General features: G+C 42.4%; 1 protein-coding gene across 2 annotated transcripts in view; it reads left to right on the forward strand.

The window, feature by feature from the left end:
* The first annotated feature begins 728 nt into the window (after positions 1-728).
* ibtk (inhibitor of Bruton agammaglobulinemia tyrosine kinase) overlaps positions 729-18,587 on the forward strand; it is a 112,972-nt gene continuing 95,113 nt past the window's right edge. For both annotated transcript variants that reach the window (XM_043686948.1, XM_043686949.1), the window contains exon 1: positions 729-870. The gene's annotated coding sequence lies outside the window, so the exon portion shown is untranslated. The remainder of the gene's footprint in view (positions 871-18,587) is intronic.

Below are 18,587 nucleotides of genomic sequence, written 5' to 3' on the forward strand. Positions count from 1 at the left end.
CACTCAGACTGTCATTCACAGTCACTCAGACAGTCACACACTCAGACTGTCAGTCACTGTCACTCAGACTGTCACACACTCAGATGTCATTCACAGTCACTCAGACTATCATACACCCAGACTGTCTGTCACAGTTACTCAGACTATCATACACTCAGACTGTCAGTCACTGTCACTCAGACTGTCACACACTCAGATGTCATTCACAGTCACTCAGACTATCATACACTCAGACTGTCTGTCACTGTCACTCAGACTGTCACACACTCAGACTGTCACTGTCACTCAAATTGTCATACGCTCAGACTGTCTCACACAGACTGTCAATCACTGTCACTCAGACTGTCACACACTCAGACTGTCATTCACAGTCACTCAGACAGTCACACACTCAGACTGTCAGTCACTGTCACTCAGACTGTCACACACTCAGATGTCATTCACAGTCACTCAGACTATCATACACTCAGACTGTCAGTCACTGTCACTCAGAGTGTCATACACTCAGACTGTCACACAATCAGACTGTCCGTCACTGTCACTCAGACTGTTTGTCACACACTCAGACTGTCATTCACAGGCACTCAGACGGTCAGATACAGTCAGGCTGTCAGTTTCCACCTGGAGACACCCTGCACCCAGGGAGACAATTGGTGGAGCGCCCAGCCAACCAGCAGTGGGGCTGTGATGTCACAGCCAATAGGAGTTGGTGATGTTGGGGTGTGCGGCTCGGTGCTGACATTTCAGTTGGAACCGGAGCCTGTGCCGCTGTTGCTGCCGCCGCCTGTGATCATGGTTACCGTGTCCTCGTTCCTTGCTGTTTTCACCGCCACCTTCTCCCTCTGCAGTGTCCGTTTCATCTAGCGAGAGGTAAGGAGCTGCCCTGAGCCCAGGCCTGCTGTGGGCTGGGGGAGACGCCCCCCCGTCCCCCCGGCCATGCTCGGGCCCCTGCCGCCCTGACCCTTTGGCAGAGCCGGCCCCTTGGGCGACAGTGAGCCAGGAGACCGCCTCTCCCTGTCACTCTCCCTTCTCTCTCTGCCTTGGCTCAACAGGGACAGGGCTGATTGCGAGGTTTTTTTTGTGCCACGTCTGCGGACAGGGCCGAGGCTGCAGAAGCCTCTGACCGTATGAGATTGTGATTAAAGATCTGAGATAGGACGGCACTGAGACAGTGTCTTTGTGTAGATATTCCCTCCTGCAGGGCTGCATTTGTTCTGTTTCCGTTTCTGTGTAACATGCACTTGGAATTTTGATAGCATAATTAATCTTGTTAATTCTATAATTATAGTTCAGGTTGCACTATTCCAAAACATTGGTGTTAGTTCTCTTCTGACGATCTTCTTGGCAATTTCTTTCTCATATCTCTGCCTTCTTCCTTCCTATTTGAATACATACGTTTATATGTTAAATGGGGAATTTTGAATACAAATTTCTTAATGGTTGAATATAATTTGTTTGGATGTGAGCATTTCTACCCCAACCACTTTCAATTGGAAACCAGTAGTAACTATAAATGAAAATGTCACTGATTTAATTCCTTTACCACTTGCCTCTTCCCCCCCTGTCACTCAAACAAGGCAACTGTCTGCAGAAAGACCAATGTTTTTGTTCATTCCTGATGTTACTGCAGCTGTATGTACTCTTGCTAGGTTATCTGTGAAGTACTTGATACAGTTTTGCACTTATGTGGGGGAAAAAGTGTGAGAAGCAGTTCAGAGAGGGTTCACTGGTTCTAGGGATGAAGAGGTTGGCTTATTAGGAAAAGCTGACAGATTGGGCCTGTATCTCTTAGTGTCTAGAAGAATGCAAGATGAGCTTATTGAGACCAACAATATTCGGTGAAAAAATGATAGGTGGATGCAAGGAGGATGTTTTCTTTTATTGGAAAAAGTAAAATGAGGTGACAGTTTGGTTAAAAATTATTGCTTTTAAGATAGATGAGAATTTAAGATGTGGTATTTTGTTTTCCAGAAAGCAAGGAGATTGGATTACTCAAATTGTTCAATGCACAAATGAGAGAGATTTCTAATGGCCAAGGGGGGGTCTCTCTCTCTCTCACACACTCACACTCACACACAGTCTGGGGGGAGGGTCTGATAACTGGACAAACGCGCACTTCTCTTTGGCTGAAAGACCTCAGGCAGTGGTCTTTCTGATGCTGCACCTTGGCAGCAGCTGCCCCAGTGTGGGGCTGGAAAAGTGCAGCAGGCCAGGCAACATCCGAGGAGCAGGAGAATCGACGTTTCGGGCATAAGCCTTTCTTCAGGAATGAGACTGGTGCACCAAGTGGGCTGAGATAAAAGGTGGGAACTGGTGAATTCTACATTCATCCTGTGTGGTTGGAGGGTTCCCAAGTGGCAGATGAGGTGCTCTTCCACCAGGTGTCGTGTGGCCAGGGTCTGGCGATGCAGGAGGCCAAGGGCCTGCATGCCCTTGGAGGAGTGGGAGGGGGAGTTAGTGTTCAGCTCCCCCCTCCTACCTTTTATCTCACCACCACACTTTTCAACTCTGGTCTCCAGAATCTGCAGTCCTCACTTTCTCCTAGCAGCTGCCCCAAGCTTTAGTGTGCCCCTCCAGCATATACTCCTGGACCTTGGAATGTGCCAGTCTGCAACACTCTGTCAAGGTCAGTTCCTTGTTCTGGAAGACCAACAGGTTTTGGGCAGACCAAAGAGTGTCTTTCACCAAGTTGATGGTCCTCCAGGTGCAGTCTTTTTTTTTTTGTTTGTATGTTTGTTTTTTTGGCTGTCTGTCAGACAGAACAGCATAGAGGCCTGCATGACATGGCTGCTTGGAACGAACTTCGACAAACCGATGTGTCTTTCTCCAGGCTTCCTCTGCAGAAGCAGATGTGTGGAAATCTCTAACCAGTCCCACCCCACCCTGAGCTGCTTTGAGAGCAGCATGCTGTGGTGCAGACAGACTGGATGTACGTGGTAGTGACCGTCTCACCACCAGCCAAGTGATGTCTTGATACATTTTGGAAAGCTCTGGGGATGAGACATTGTCAAATGACTTTGCTCAGGGAACAATGTGACAGGGTCCATCCTCTCCTTTTCTGACAAGGTATCGAGAATGCTGCATGCTGACCACTTCCTGATGGATCTGTGGTCAAAGGTGTTTTTCTTTGCAAATTTCTCCATGAAGTAGAGGTGATATGGAACAGTCCAACTACTTGGAGTGTTCTGGTGCAGTGGGACCAGGCCCAATCCTTCGCAACTCTGGGGACAAGTAGAACCTCCACACAATACTTGGTGTTTGTGTACTGAGGATCTCCACACAGCTTGATGAAGTTGCACACAAAGGTGGCCATCAGGACGACTGTGGTGTTGAGTAAACGTTTTCCCCCTCTTATCTAGAGGTTTGGACATTGTGACTCTGCAGACATGTTCAATCATGGACCTCCAGATGAAGTGGGAGATGGCTTGGGCGACTGCAATTACACAGGTTTGGGGAATGGGCCAATAACCAAGAGCACCTCCCACCTGATGATCAGGTTTTTACCTGTAATGAAGAGGGAATAGTGCATCCAAAAGACAAGTTTCTGCCTCACCTTGGCAATGCGCTTCTCCAAGATTTTGCATATGCCCTGGCCTTTCTGACTCTTACTCACAATACCTTCAGGAAATCTGTCCTGACTGTGAAGGGGAATACAAGATAAGTCTGCCCAGTTGTCATAGAGGTGTACAGCACGGAAACAGATCCTTTGATCCATCTCGTCCATGCCAACCAGCTATCCTAACCTAAATCTAGTCTCATTTGCCAGAACCTGGCCCATATCCCTCTAAAACCTTCCTAGTCCTATACCTATTCAGATGCCTTTTTTAAATGCTGCATTTGTACCAGCCTCCAACACTTCCTCTGGCAGCTCATTCCATACACTCACCACCCTCTGCGTGAAAAAGTTGCCCCTTAGGTCCCTTTTATATCTTCCTCTCTCACCCTGAACCTAAGTCCTCTACTTCTGGGCTCTTTTTTTTTTTTTTCCCCCACCCCTACCACTGGGGAAATACTTTGTCTACTTGTATTATCCATGTCCCTCATGATTTTATAAATCTCTATAAGGTCACCCCTCAACCCCCGATGTTCCAGGGAAAGCAGTCCCAGCCTGTTCAGCCTCTCCCTGTAGCTCAAATCCTCCAACCCTGGCAACATCCTTGTAAATCTTTTTCTGAACCCTTTCAAGTTTCACAACATCTTTCCGATAGGAAGGAGACCAGAATTGCACACAATATTCCAAAAATGGCCAAACCAATGTCCTGTATACAGCTGCAACATGACCTCCCAACTCCTGTACTCAATACTCTGACCAGAAAGGAAAGCATACCAAACACCACCTTCACTATACTGTTTACCTGCTGCTCCACTTTCAAGGAGCTATTAACCTGCACTCTAAGGTCACTTTGTTCAGCAACACTCCCAAGGACCTTACCATTAAGTGTATAAGTCCTGCTAAGATTTATTTTTCCAAAACACAGCACCTCTCATTTATCTAAATTAAACTCCATCTGCCACTCCTCAGCCCATTGACCCATCTGATCAAGATCTCGTCGTAATCTGAGGTAACCTTCTTGGCTGTCCACTGCACCTCCAATTTAGTGTCACCTGCAAACTTACTAATTATATTTCCTATGTTCATGTCGAAATCATTACATAAATGTCAAAAAGTAGTGGATCCAGAGGCGATCTTTGTGACACTCCACTGATATAGGCCTTCAGTCTGAAAAGTAATCCTCCACTACCACCCTCTGTCTTCTATCGTTTTTAGCCAGTTCTGTATCTAAATGTCTAGTTCTCCTTGTATTCCATAAGATCTAACCTTGTTAACCAGTCTCCCATGAAGAACCTTGTCGAACGCCTTTCTGAAGTCCATATTGATAACGTCCACCACTCTGCCCTCATCAATCCTCTTTGACATTTTTTTTGAAGAAGTAACCATCAAGTTCCTGCAAGAGATGGGGGAGCTACTAAATGAGTATTTTACATCAGTGTTTACTGTGGAAAAGGACGTGGAAGATATAGAATGTGGGGAATTAGATGGTGACATCTTGAAAAATGTCCACATTACAGAGGAGGAAGTGCTGGATGTCTTGAAACACAAGTGCATAAATCCCCAGTTCCTGATCAGGTGTACCCTAGAATTCTGTGGGAAGCTAGGGAAGTCATTGCTGCACCCCTTGCTGAGATATTTGTATCATCAATAGTCACAAGTGAGGTGCTGGAAAACTGGATGTTGGCTAATATGGTGCTACTATTAAGAAAGGTGGTAAGGAGAAGCCAGGGAACTATAGACCGGTGGCCTGACATCGGTTGTGGGTAAGTTGTTGGAGGGAACTCTGAGGGGCAGGATTTACACGTTCTTGGACAGACAAGGATTGATTAGGGATAGTCAGCATGGCTTTGTGCATGGGAAATCATGTCTCATGAACTTCCCAAAGAACACTGCCTTGCTCTTGCTTTGATTTACCTTTTTGGCATCTGAGGCCAGTTTGAACTGGTTGTGGATGTTCGTGAGTCTGCGCACGGACAGCGAGTCTGTGCAGAAAATAGCAATGTTCTCAATGTATAGAGAGGCTTGACCTACAGGCCCCACTGCCTGGAATAGTCACCCTTGTCGGCTTCTCGTCCTTCTTGATGGACTCTAACTTGGCAAAAAACTCTATACAAACAAGGCAGGAGAGAATAGGCAGCCCTGTCTGAATCTGGATCTGATCAGGAAGCTTTCTGATTCCCACCCATTGATTAAGACCACACTAATGATGTTGGTACAGAGCAGTCTGATCCAGTTGCAAATTCCCTCCACAAAGCCCACTTTAGAGAGCACGTCCCAATATGTAAGTGTGATAGTCTGTCGGAGGCTTTCTCTTCGTCCAAGCTGAGGTAGATGTCCAGCGCCTGTCCTGTGTGCAAGTGATCATATTCCTGAGGAGTGCAAAGCTCCCAGAGATTGTCCTGCCGGGAACAGCACAGGTTTGGTCGAGGTCAATCATCGATCCCAGAGTAGACCTAACCCAGTTGGCACTGGCCTTAGACAGGATTTTGTAGTTTACCTTCAGCAGTGAAATTGGTTGCCAATTTCTAACTTCTCTCTTTCCCCTTTTTGTAGATGAGTGATACCTTTTTCCATAGGGATTTGCACGCGCTACCTCCAGCAGATCCTGGCCTAACTAATCCCACAGAGCTGAATACAACTCAGCTGGTAAGCAATCGCTTCCGGGAGTTGTATTCTCGAGGGTCTTGGTCAGCTCATCCACAGTTGGTCCAGCCTCTCCTGTGTGCTGGCATCTAAAATCTCTCCTATCGAGGACAGGAATGACTGAGAGGTTGTGCTGTCTGTGGGCCTTGTGTCATATGGTCTGGCATAAAAGAATTTGCTGGTATCCAATGTCAGCCTGAGATGATGTTATCAAAGCGTGGTGAGTAGGTGTTGCAGGGTGTCTCCTTTCATCCGCTTTAATTATATCAAAAGAGGACAGAATGATCAGATCATTTCACACTTTCTCATGTTATACTCTCATTTGCCAGGACTTTATCCACTCTCTCAACCTATCTATATCCCCTTGTAGCTTCCTTCAATATTCGCATCCCGCTATTCTACCTATCTTTGTGTTGTCAGCAAATTTAGCTACCCACACCTTCAGTCCCTTTTTCTAAATAATTTACATAAATTATAAAGAGTTGAGGCCCCAGCACTGACCACAGTGATGCACTACTCCTACCATTCTGATGGCCTGAAAAAGACCCATTTATTTCTGCTTGTTAGCCAGGCAATCTTCTGCCCTTGCCAGTACAATATATGCTTTTGTTTTCCCCAGTAATCCTTGGTGTGGACATCTGAATACAATACATCCACTGGTTCCCATTTATCCACAGCACAATTTACTCCTTCAACGACAACGCCAATAAATTTAGTTAACCATGATTTCCCATCACCAAAACTATGTTGGCTCTGCCTGATTACCTTGAACTTATCCAAGTACCATGTTAAACATCTTTAATAGCCCACCAGACAAAAAGGTAGCGCTCTGAAAGCTTGTGATTTCAAATAAATCTGTTGCTCTATAACCTAGTGTCGTGTGACTTGTGACCTTGACCACCCCAGTTCAATAGCGGCGCCTCCACATCTAACTACTTTCCCATGACAGATGTTAAGCTAACTGGCCTGTAGCGTCTTGTTTTTTGACTCTTTCCCTTCTTTTTGGAATAAAAGAGTTATATTAACCAGTTTCTAAGCTAAAGGAACTGTCCATGAATCGAATAAGTTTTAGCATAATTAAAACCAGTCCTTCAATTATCTCAGTAGCTTAGACTTTATCCTAGGGTTAAAAGGCAATCAAGGATTTGAGGGCATGTCAAGTTGCAGTTCCAATAATTTATTCAGAACATTACTACTTCCCTGATAATTTAGAATTTTCTTGTGTATCTCCCTCCTTTCAATTCCTCATTTACAGCTATTTCTGAGATGTTACATTTATCCTGTCTAGTGAAGACCGACACACACTATCTGTTCAATTTGCCTATTGTCTCTTTATCCTTTTTGTTATGAATTCCATAGACTGATTTTTCTACAGTGCCAATTCTTTTGATTACTCTTTCGTAAGATATTTAAAAAAAAACTTTTCCCACCTATTTTTGTATTTTGGCTTTCTCTCGTACTCTGATTTTCTTTTTCCCTCCTTTTTATATCAGTTCGTGATTTAAAAAAAAAATATTCTGTCTAATCCTCTGACCTGACATCTACCTTGATATCAAACTCAAGGACATAATTGTACGATTTTTATTTTCTGTTTGCCAAGGGGGCAAAAGTAGCTGTAGTTGATATCAACACACATTCCATGGAGTATGACACTGATAAGTCCAAGCAAATCCAAGGTGCAGGAACATCAAGTCTAACCAGAAGCATACTTTATCTGAAATAAAATTCCATTCCTTCAATTTTTTTTTTTGAAACTTGAAATGTATCTTGTGCTTTCTGGAATATTCCATGTCTACTATTGCATCTCTTGACCTATCATTAGCTGATATTGACATGAGGATAGCAGTTTTTTGCTTTGAAACATTTCAACTTTGCTGAATTCTTGAGTGATCTGTGTCACAGCTAACATTATCATAGCTGCATGTATTGAGAATGCTGTTCAGAGAATTACATTTGGTCATCCAGGTCCAGTTAGTGCCACTCTCTTTTTATATTAAATTTCTCCATGATTTTGTTTTTGAGGAAAACATGTTTTAATTACACAATTTATGGTAGTAGCAAAGCTCAAGTAATCTTTATCAGCTCTTGGCAATTTTTTCCCAGGCCATAATATCTGAAGAATGAGGATAGTGCTTCATGGCTGGTACCAAGTCTTTGGTTAAAATTCTACAGTAGGCAAAGATGTGTGACTGATAACAATGTCAGGCTCTTAATAGAATTAGTCTTTTTCCTTTATAATAGAGAATGGACATTCATGGCATTAATTAGCACCGTTTGTGTTGACAGTTCTGAATAGTTTTGCAGGCTCTGTCATCAAAAATAGTGTTCTCAATAAAGTGAGACCTGCACCTTTTATTTTCTCATTGGCCCTGAACTCTTTCCCTTCCAGATGAACGTGTAATGTTTTCCTTTTAATGGCCCGTTCTCAGCAAACCTGGGAGTGGAGCTGTGTCCATGATCATTCTATCCAGTCTGTGTTGATTACAGCTGCTGTAGTTGATCAGCTGTAGGTTGCCTGTCGATCTCACTATTATGATGTGTCTCATTCTAGCTTGATATCATCTTTTGTTTGATTTGGTATTCTGCTGAACAACAGTTTTTCAGCAGAAATGTTAAGCTCCAAGCACCCCTTGAAGTGGATGCACTGTAGCAAGCCAACACCTTTACTGCCTTGAGATAGGCAGTAGCTGACCAGTGAGGAAAGACTGTTCATTTCACCATTGGGGACAGCCCATAGCAACTGTTCTGAAATCCAATCAGTAATCCAGAGGTTCAAGTGAATGCACTGAGGATATGTGTCCACATCCTACCACAGAGATGATAAACTTTTTTGGTTTCAATGAATCTACAATTGAAAACTTGTCTTAGTGAATATGCCAAGTGGCTGACACTGTTGTTGTGCATAGATTTTTTTAAAAAAAAAATTGTCATTCAGGGAATGATCTGCCCTCCTTAGTTAGTCTGCCTTACATATGACTCCCATTCACACACTGGTTGACTCATACGTATTGTTGCAAGCGACTGTTACATCTAACTATGAAGTCTAAGAATGTTAAATGTTAATATGTGTGTTTATTAAAAACAAAATATCAATACACTTTTCCTTTTGTAGTTTAAATTATACTCAGCAAAAATGAGAATGACCTTTCTGTAAATTTACAGAAATAACTATAGGAGCATTTGCTTAATATCCTCAAATTACGAATGTACTTCCAAAGAAAAGTAACTTTTTCTTCATTTAACCTTTATTTTTTTAATGACAAGACTGATTGTTTGTTTGGTGTTTTTAACCATTCCCTATTTTAACCATTCACTACTTTGAATAGATGCTAGGGATGTGGAAAACTGCTCAGGCACACCCTCTCCACAAAAGCAGGACAATTCCCTTTTGGCCTATTTCTGCCCTAATATCTATTCACCATTTAGCAGCAAAGTGATATAAACTGTCATAGACTGTGCTGTCAAGTAGCATTTGTACAATGAACAAAAGCTGAATTCCAAAAGTGAGGTGAGATAGACTGACTGCCCTTGACATTCAGGAACCCCAGCAAAATTGGAGACTTGGGAGCAAGTCACTCACCCTTGAGCCTGCTCTGTCATTCTATGTGGAGACTTGATCGCTATCTTTGTCACTGCCATATTCCAGTGCTATTCCTATGTCCCTTGATGTCGTTAGTTAACTAGAAATCTATCTTTTTTTTTTACTAAGTGGTTGAGTTTTCACAGCCCTCTGTGGGGGTGGGGGGTGGGATTAGAATGCCAAAGAAATGTCTGGTGAACCTCTGCTTTCTGACTTTGGAAAATATATCATTCCTTAGGCAAGGGGACCAGAACTGCACATACTATTTCTCATATGTTCTCATTAGTGTTCCGTACTATTGAACCAAGGCAACTTTGCTTCGATACTTAAATCCTCCAGTGCTAAAGGGTAACATAGTGTTTGCCTCCTGAATTACTTGATGTACTTGCATGCTCGCTTTCTGTGACTTATGAACAAGGACATCCCAGTCACTTTGGAGATCAACAGTTTTTTGTGTCTCACCATTGAAGTAATACATCTGTACCTTTGTTCCTCCTACCAATCATCCTTATCCAGATATATTCCATCTGCCAAATTCTTGCTCTCTCATTCAGCCTGTCTGAAGCCTCTTTGTCTTCCTCACAATTCCCATTCCCACCAAGTTTTGTATCATCTGAGAGTTTGGAGATATTACATTTTAGCTATGCTAGTGTCTTACCCCTAACCCCAGGGAATTTTAACTTTGTTCACTTTCTTTGTGGAACTTTATTAAAAGCATTCTGAAAATTCAAGTGCACCATGTCCACTGGTTTCCTCTGAATTGACTGTTAATAACAGCCTTAAAAAAAAAAATTCTAATCATGTTTCCCTTCTTAAATCCTTGCTGACTTTGTCCAATCAGATTACTTTCTCAACTTTAACTGTCATTTTACACTAGATTCCAGTATTTAATACTACTGATGTCTGACTGACTGACTGACAGATTTGCAGTTCCCTGTTTTGTGTCCACCCTCTCCTAAACAGTGGGCTTACATTTGTAGCCTTTCAAGGGAATCTTTTTTATTTTAAAAAAATTAAGAGGTCTTGTTAAAATTTTACAAGGCACTAGTCAAACCACAGCTGGAACACTGGATAGTTTTGACCCCCTTTATTGAAGGAAAGATATACTAGCATTAGAAGCAGTCCAGTGAAGGTTCACTAGACTGATACCAGGTAAGGAGGGTCTGTCTTGAGGGGAGGTTAAAAGAATGAGGAGAGCTAATTCTTTGAGATGGAAATAGCAGGGACATTGGCCATAATTTTCCAATTTCTGTTTGGCTACAGAGGACTGGAGGACAGCTAATGTGGTATGAAGAGAGCAAGGGATGAACCAGGGAAACTACACACCAGTCTGTCTAATCTCAGTGGTTGGGAAATTATTGGAACCAATTCTGAGAGAATTAATCTGCACTTAAAGGCAGGGGTTAATCAATACAGTTAGCATGATTTATCTTTAAAAGGGAGGTCATGTCTGACCAACTTGATTGAATTTTTCAGACATGACAAGGTGTGTAAATGAGGGCAGTATATTTGATGCAATCTACTTGTAGTCAACCAGCTTTTGATAAGGTACTGCATGAGAGGCAGATTGGAAATTATCCATGATACTATATATTTTTTCCATTCTGTGGCGCCTCTAATTTCCTGATTTACACTATATCATACATTACCAATACTATTTGGCCTATAAACCACTCCTACCAATATTTTGTTGCTGTTTTTTAGCTCCAACCCAGCAGGTAAAGTGGGATTCAGAATCAGGAGAAAAACTCACTAGTTATCCCTAATATAAAAGGTAGTTGTATTGTTTTGGAGGTCTGTCATCACCACAGAACAGCACTGCAGAGGTTCCTCATGGTAGTGTCCTTGGCCCCATCATTTTTGGTTGTTTCATCAATAACCTCTCCACCATCATAAGATCAGATGTGGGAATATCTTCTGATGAATGTACAACATTCAGCATCATTTGCGATTCTTCTATCCTTAAGCAGCAAGGTATAGACAACATTCACGTCACACAGATGCCATGCAGTGACTACCTCCAACAAGAACAAATCTAACCAAGTACAAATTTACTTTTTGTACAAAGCCATTACCGTAGCTGAATCTCCAGTATCAGCATCCTCAAAGTTATCATTCACCAGACATTGAGTGAGCCAACAGATAAGATGTTGGGAATACTGTGCTGAGTAACTGACTACTTATCTGTGGTGTAAGGCACAAATTAGAAGTGATATGGAATATTCCCCACTTGTTTGGGTGATTGCAGCTCTAACAGTATTTGAAGCTTGATACTAAGCAATGAGGGCACTTGATTGGCACCTCATTCACTACATTCTGCTTTCCCACGCTCTACCATTGCCGTAGTAGTGGTAGTAGTAGTAGTATCATCGTTCTTCTACTTGTAGGATCACAATCCTGGGAGACCCTTCCTCAAAGCACTGGGTATCCTCACAGCCCAAGGGCTGGAATGGTTCAAAAGTGTAACTCCTCACAGTCTTCCCTGGGATAAGAAATGCTGGCCTTCCCAGTAATGCCCACATCTCTTGAATGGGGTAAAAAATGATTCAGTTTGGCTTATCACTTGTAAACTGTTGTGCTGAGGATGTTTTAATATGCCATATTGTGAAGCATGCATTTCCAAACCATTACAAAATTTATGGAGACTGCGAACTGCCCACTCCAGGATTCCCCTCATGACTTCCTCCGTTGAATTCAATGTACTGTGAAAAATTACTTTTGCCACAAACATAATTGGAGTTGCCAGAAGGATTGCAGATATTTTCTAATCAACCTTTTCAGAGATGTTATGACACACTAGAGTAGGTGGGATGCTATTCTGGGCATCCTAGCCCAGAGGTACAGACACTATCAAGGCACCAAGCTAAAGATTGCATATTTAGACATCAGTTTACCTTTTAAATTGCAGTCCTTTTTTCTTTAGTTTTAATGTCTGGGCTCATTCCCACAGTATTCTCAAGTGGCATTCCAGTGTAACTGCTGCCCTTATCCTTCTAGATGGAAGTGAGATTGAAAGGTGATGTCTAAGGAGCTTTGTTAAACTTCGATAGTGCATCTTTATAGATGGTACATACTGCTGCTACTGCGAGTCTGTGCTGGAGGCAGTGGATATTTGTAAATGTGGTGCCAGTTAGATGTACTGTTTGAACTTGGATGATGTTGTGCTGCTTGTGGTGTTGGAGCTGCATGATCCAGCCAAGTGGGGGTTACTCCATCACAGGCCTTTTAGCTGGTGGAGAGGCTTTGGGAAGTCAAAAGTGAGTTATTTGCTGCAGGATAAGAACTTAGGAACAAGGAGCAGGAGTAGGCAATTCAACCCTTCGAGCCCACTCTGCTACGTAACATGATCACGGTTGATCTTATCCTGTTGTTTTTGGTTCTTGTTCCTAATCAACTTATTCCCCAGCTACCCAGTTCATTCCTCTCCTTGGTAACTGTTTGAAGCTAACCCAGAGTGTTTGCCATCAAATACTGGAGCAGGTTTAAGAGGTTATACATGCATAAACACCTGCATCACAAAGAAGGGCCTTCCAGCCCATTTTGAGTCTGCACCAGTCAAAAGCAACCATCTAATTATTCTAATCCCACTTGCAATGCCAATGCAAGCATCTAAATACTCTTTTAAACGGTATAAGGATTTCATGTCTTTACCATCCTTTTGAAGACAATGAATTCTAGACTTCCACCACCTCTAGGTGAAAACATCTTTCCTCTTGTCCCATCTAAACCCATCTCAACCCTTGCCCCTTCCCTGAATTCTATGCTGCGCAGTTATTGATTGCATAAAGGGGAGAAGTTCCATCTCTACCCCTCATCACAATCACGTTCCCTTCAATCTCCTCTGCTCCAAGGAAAGCAGTCCAGTCTATCCAATCTCTCTCTCTTCTTCATTAAAATTATCCAGCAGAGGCAAAATCCTGGCAAATTTGTATCCTCTCCAGTACTATCATACCTTTCCTATAATGTTGGTTCCCGAACTGCGCACAGTCCTGTAGCTGTGGCCTAACTAAGGGTTGCCTTCCAAATGTGGTGTAACCAAGATTCATTTCTTGTTCAAAATGATTAGCAGCTGTAATGGTTCAGCCCTTGTTGTTTTTATGACCTGGAAAATACATGGAGATGTTTTGTTCCTAGTTCATGTTTAATAACGCATGAGTCCATCTTGAGAACATCGAGATCCTCCAGAAGAACTTGAAAAGCTTTTATTGTGTGTTGGACTTGAAATGTTTCATTTCAAAGTGCTTGACTGCCTAGTCCTATACTATTTTAGAATTCTGGCATGGGCATGTAACATTCAACCTCCTGAGAAAGACAGCTATTAAAGTTGACCAAGAAGAGTTTTTAAAAAAAAACCCTGTTGCCAATTTATAAACATATCATCTTGCCTTCGAACCTGCAGTCTGCTTTTTAGAACTCAAAATTTCTATTTGGAATATGCTCACACCTTTTTGAACGTCTGCAGAGAGTCTATGCTGTCTGCAAACATTTGGTAATATGGTTGAAAAGGCAAAACTGAAAATAAATTGCTGGCATCTAACCTGACTCTGCCTATATATTTTACATTTGTTAGAGTTTCTCATCACGAATCCATCTCAAATTCAAAAAAGTAATTTGGACAGAATGAATCAACTTCTGGAATTTGTACATTTTTAATTTTTTTGTTTTTGTATTCTTGTCTTCAGGTATAGGGTCAGGACACAAGTCAGGACTTCCTTGACAGTTGAGAACCTGAAAACCAGATGTACATTCTTAGAGTCCTAGAAATGTACAGCCCAGAAACCGACCCTTTGGTCCAACCTGTCCATGCCGACCAGATATCCCAACCCAATCTAGTCCCACCCGGCCCATATCCCTCCAAACCCTTCCTATTCATATACCCATCCAAATGCCTTTTAATGTTGCAATTGTACCAGCCTCTGGCAGCTCATTCCATGTACGTACCACCTCGCACCCTAAACTCTATGCCCTCTAGTTCTGGACTCCACCACCCCATGGAAAAGACCATGTCCTTTTATCCTATCCATGCCCCTCATGATTTTATAAACCGCTGTGAGGTCACCCCTCATCTTCTGATGCTTCAGGGAAAACAGCCTAAGCCTGTTCAGCCTCAAATCCTCCAACCCTGGCAACATCCTTGTAAATCTTTTCTGAACCCTTTCAAATTTCACAACATCTTTCCAATAGGAAGGAGACCAGAATTTCATGCAATATTCCAACAGTGGCCTAATCAATGTCCTGTATACAGTTGCAACATGACCTCCCAATTCCTGTACTCAATATTCTGACCAATAAAGGAAAGCATACCAAACACGCACCTTCACAATTCCTATCAACCTGCGACTCCACTTTCAAGGAGCTATGAACCTGCACTCCAAGGTCTCTTTGTTCAGCAACATCCCAGGGCCTTACCATCAAATCTTAGCAGGACTTATATATTTAATTTCCCAAAAATGCAGCACCCCCCATTTATCTAAATTAAACTCCACCTGCCACTTCTCAGTCCATTGGCCTATTTGATCAAGACCCTGTTTATAATCTGCAGTAACCTTCTTCGCTGTCCACTACACCTCCAATTTTGGTGTCATCTGCAAACTTACCAACTGTACCTCTTATGCTCACATCCAAATGACTTGTATAAATGATGAAAAGTAGAAGATCCAACACCGATCCTTGTGGCACTCCACTGGTCACAGGCCTTCAGTCTGAAAAACCACCTTCTACCACCACCCTCTGTCTTCTACCTTTTGAGCCAGTTCTGTATCCAAATGGCTAGTTCCCCCTTTATTCCATGAGCTCTAACCTTGCTAACCAGTCTCCCGTAGGGAACCTTGTCAAACGCCTTATTGAAGTCCATATATTATCACGTCTATCGCTCTTCCCTCCTCAATGCTTTGTTACTACTTCAAAAATATGATTTCCCAAGCACAAAGCCATGTTGACTCTCCCTAATTAGTCCTTGCCTTTCCAAATACATGTCCCTTAGGATTCCCTTCAACTTGACAACCATCGACATCAGGCTCACTGGTCTATAGTTCCCTGGCTTGTCCTTACCACCTCGTGGCACCACGTTAGCCAACCTCCAGTCTTCCAGCACCTGATACAAATATTTCAGTAAGAAGCCCAGCAATCACTTTCCTAGCTTCCCACAGAGTTCTAGGGTACACCTGATCAGGAACTGGGGATTTATCCACTTTTATGCATTTCAAGACATCCAGCAATTCCTCCTCTGTAATTCCTGCTGTTAGCAACAAAACTGAGCACATTAGTTTAGATGTGGCTTGCATAATCGAACAATAATATTCATGATTTTTATATAACAGCTGAAGTACTTTCTGAAGCCCTATTTGTTTCACGTGGACTTGGGATTTTCAGTGATTTATTTACTTTGACTTCTATTTCCCTCCGTAATCATTCATGGATACTTGTGCATTACACCCTGAAGGATTTTTCCATAAACAGATTTACTTCTCTACTTTACCTATGAGAAAAAGAGATGCTAAGTATCAGTTTTACAACTATTGATATTCTTTCCTTACATCTAACTTGCCTGTTAAATTCAAAGGATCTATATGCTACTTGGTCAGTCACAGTTTCTTAAATGTTTTAGGATTTGAATATGTTGGCATGATTGCATTTCTTGTTCATCGCTGATTGCCAAGAAGGTCTTGATGGTCCACTAATCCTCTTCAATGTACAACCATTAAATAAAGACTCCAGGATATTGATCTAGCAAAGGTGAAACCATGCTGATTATATGGTCAAGTCAGGATAGTGTGTGGCATGGGTATATTTAATTTTCCATGACATTATGGTTCTCTTTCTTTATGATATGAGGAGATGTTGTTGAAGTAATCTTGTTGAATTACTGACATACATCCTGTAGATGAAATTTACTGCAGCCACTGTGTGTAGTGATGAATGGAATGCAAGTGACTTGGTTTTGGTATCATTGTCATTTTCTATATTGTTTTAAAAAAAAATTGTCTTCAACTTTATTTTATACAAAGTTCACCTAATTTTCTGTTAGTGAAGAGGTTAGCATTCCTATTTGCTTCTTTTCTGTACTTTGTTATGCACATGTCTTGTTCTCAGGCAGGTCACTTGGTATCAATACTGACTTGCTTCCATTCAGATTCAATTGGGTCTGAGATGGTTGCTCAGTCCGAAACATGATTTGCAAATTGTAGGTGGTACTTGAAGAATCAAGCAAATGAGATGTTTGGAGATTGTATGCTCCAGGTAAAGTCTCTTCCTGAATGAGTCTTTTCCATTTTGAGTGTTCATAGTCCACGATTTTCCAGAGTTGGAAGGTATGTTTGAATTTTTTTGCAGTGTTCTCAAGTGTTCCTGCTGTCCTCTTGGGAATATCCAGCTGCAAATGAGCTCTGTTTGGAGTGGTTGCTTTGAGAGCTTGCTGTCAGGCATATCGATGACATGCAGAGTTGGTCTTGAGTAATGTTGCTGGGTCAGGCACGACAGTGGCTCAGTGGTTAGCACTGCTGCCTCAACAGTGCCAGAAACCCAGGTTTGATTCCCGCCTCTGGCAACTGTCTGTGCGGAGTTTGCACATTCTCCCTGTGTCTGTGTGGGTTTCCTCCGGGTGCTCAGATTTCCACCCACAATCCAAAGATATGCACGTCAGGTGAAATGGGCAATTTAGCATGGTCATAGTGTTAGTTGCATCAGTCAGGGGTAAATATAAAGTAGGGCAATGGGTCTTGTAGGGTTACTCTTTGGAGGGTCATGTGGACTTGTTGGGCCAAAGGGCCTGTTTCCATACTGTGGAAACTACAATTAGTTTCTTGGTACTGAACATGTTGACTTGGCTACGAGACTCTGTTATTGGGCCATCTTTCTAGTGACAGGATTTGGAGGATCTTTTGAAGACACTGTTGATGGTAACTGTCCATTGTTATGGAGTGCTTGCTGAAGGTGTCCACGTCTCTTAAATATAACAGCAGAGGGATTGTTGCTGCCTGGTAAACTTTGACTTTTGTCCTGGGTTTGAAAACTTGGTCCTCAAACTTTTCCTCAGTTGGTTAAAGGCTGAGCTGGCAATGTCATCAAAGTGGGGCGTCCATCTAGCATTCTCCAGAGGTCCCAGCATCACAGGTACCTATACTCACCAAATCCGATCTCTCTCTCTCTCTATGCTTGATATCAAGAACTATCAAGGCACTGCATGCTGGAAAGGCTTTGGATCCTGACAAAATTCCAACAATAGTATTGAAGACCTGTGGTCCCTTAAGCTTTTGAATAGATCTGGCATCTATCTGACAGTATGGGAAACTGCCTGAATGGAAAAAAAACAAGACCAACCCAACCTTGCCAATTACCATCCCAAAGTGATGGAAGGTGCTGTCGGGCAGCACTTGTTTAGCAATAATCTGCTCACTGGACATTTCAATTGATTCTGACATACATGCAGTTCTTATTACTCCCTCCTCACTGTCTTGTGCGGAGAGGTTGAGTAGGTTGAAGTTTACAAGAATGAGAGGTGACCTTATTGACACATACATGATTCTTGGACTTGACCGTTAGATGTGGAAAGGTTGTTTGCCTTTGAAGAATCTCTGACCACAGGGCATAATCTCAGAATAAGTGGTAGGTAGAGATGAGGAATTTTGTCTCAAATGGTGGTAAATTTTCAGAATTCTTTGCTATTGGCTGGATTGTTATGTATATTCCTGATGAAGGGCTTTTGCCCGAAATGTCTATTTTCCTGCTCCTTGGATGCTGCCTGACCTGCTGTGCTTTTCCAGCACCACTCTAATCTAAACTCTGGTTTCCAGCATCAGCAATCCTCACTTT

The sequence above is a fragment of the Chiloscyllium plagiosum genome, chromosome 3, assembly GCF_004010195.1.
Source record: "Chiloscyllium plagiosum isolate BGI_BamShark_2017 chromosome 3, ASM401019v2, whole genome shotgun sequence".
Taxonomy (NCBI): Eukaryota; Metazoa; Chordata; class Chondrichthyes; order Orectolobiformes; family Hemiscylliidae; genus Chiloscyllium; species Chiloscyllium plagiosum.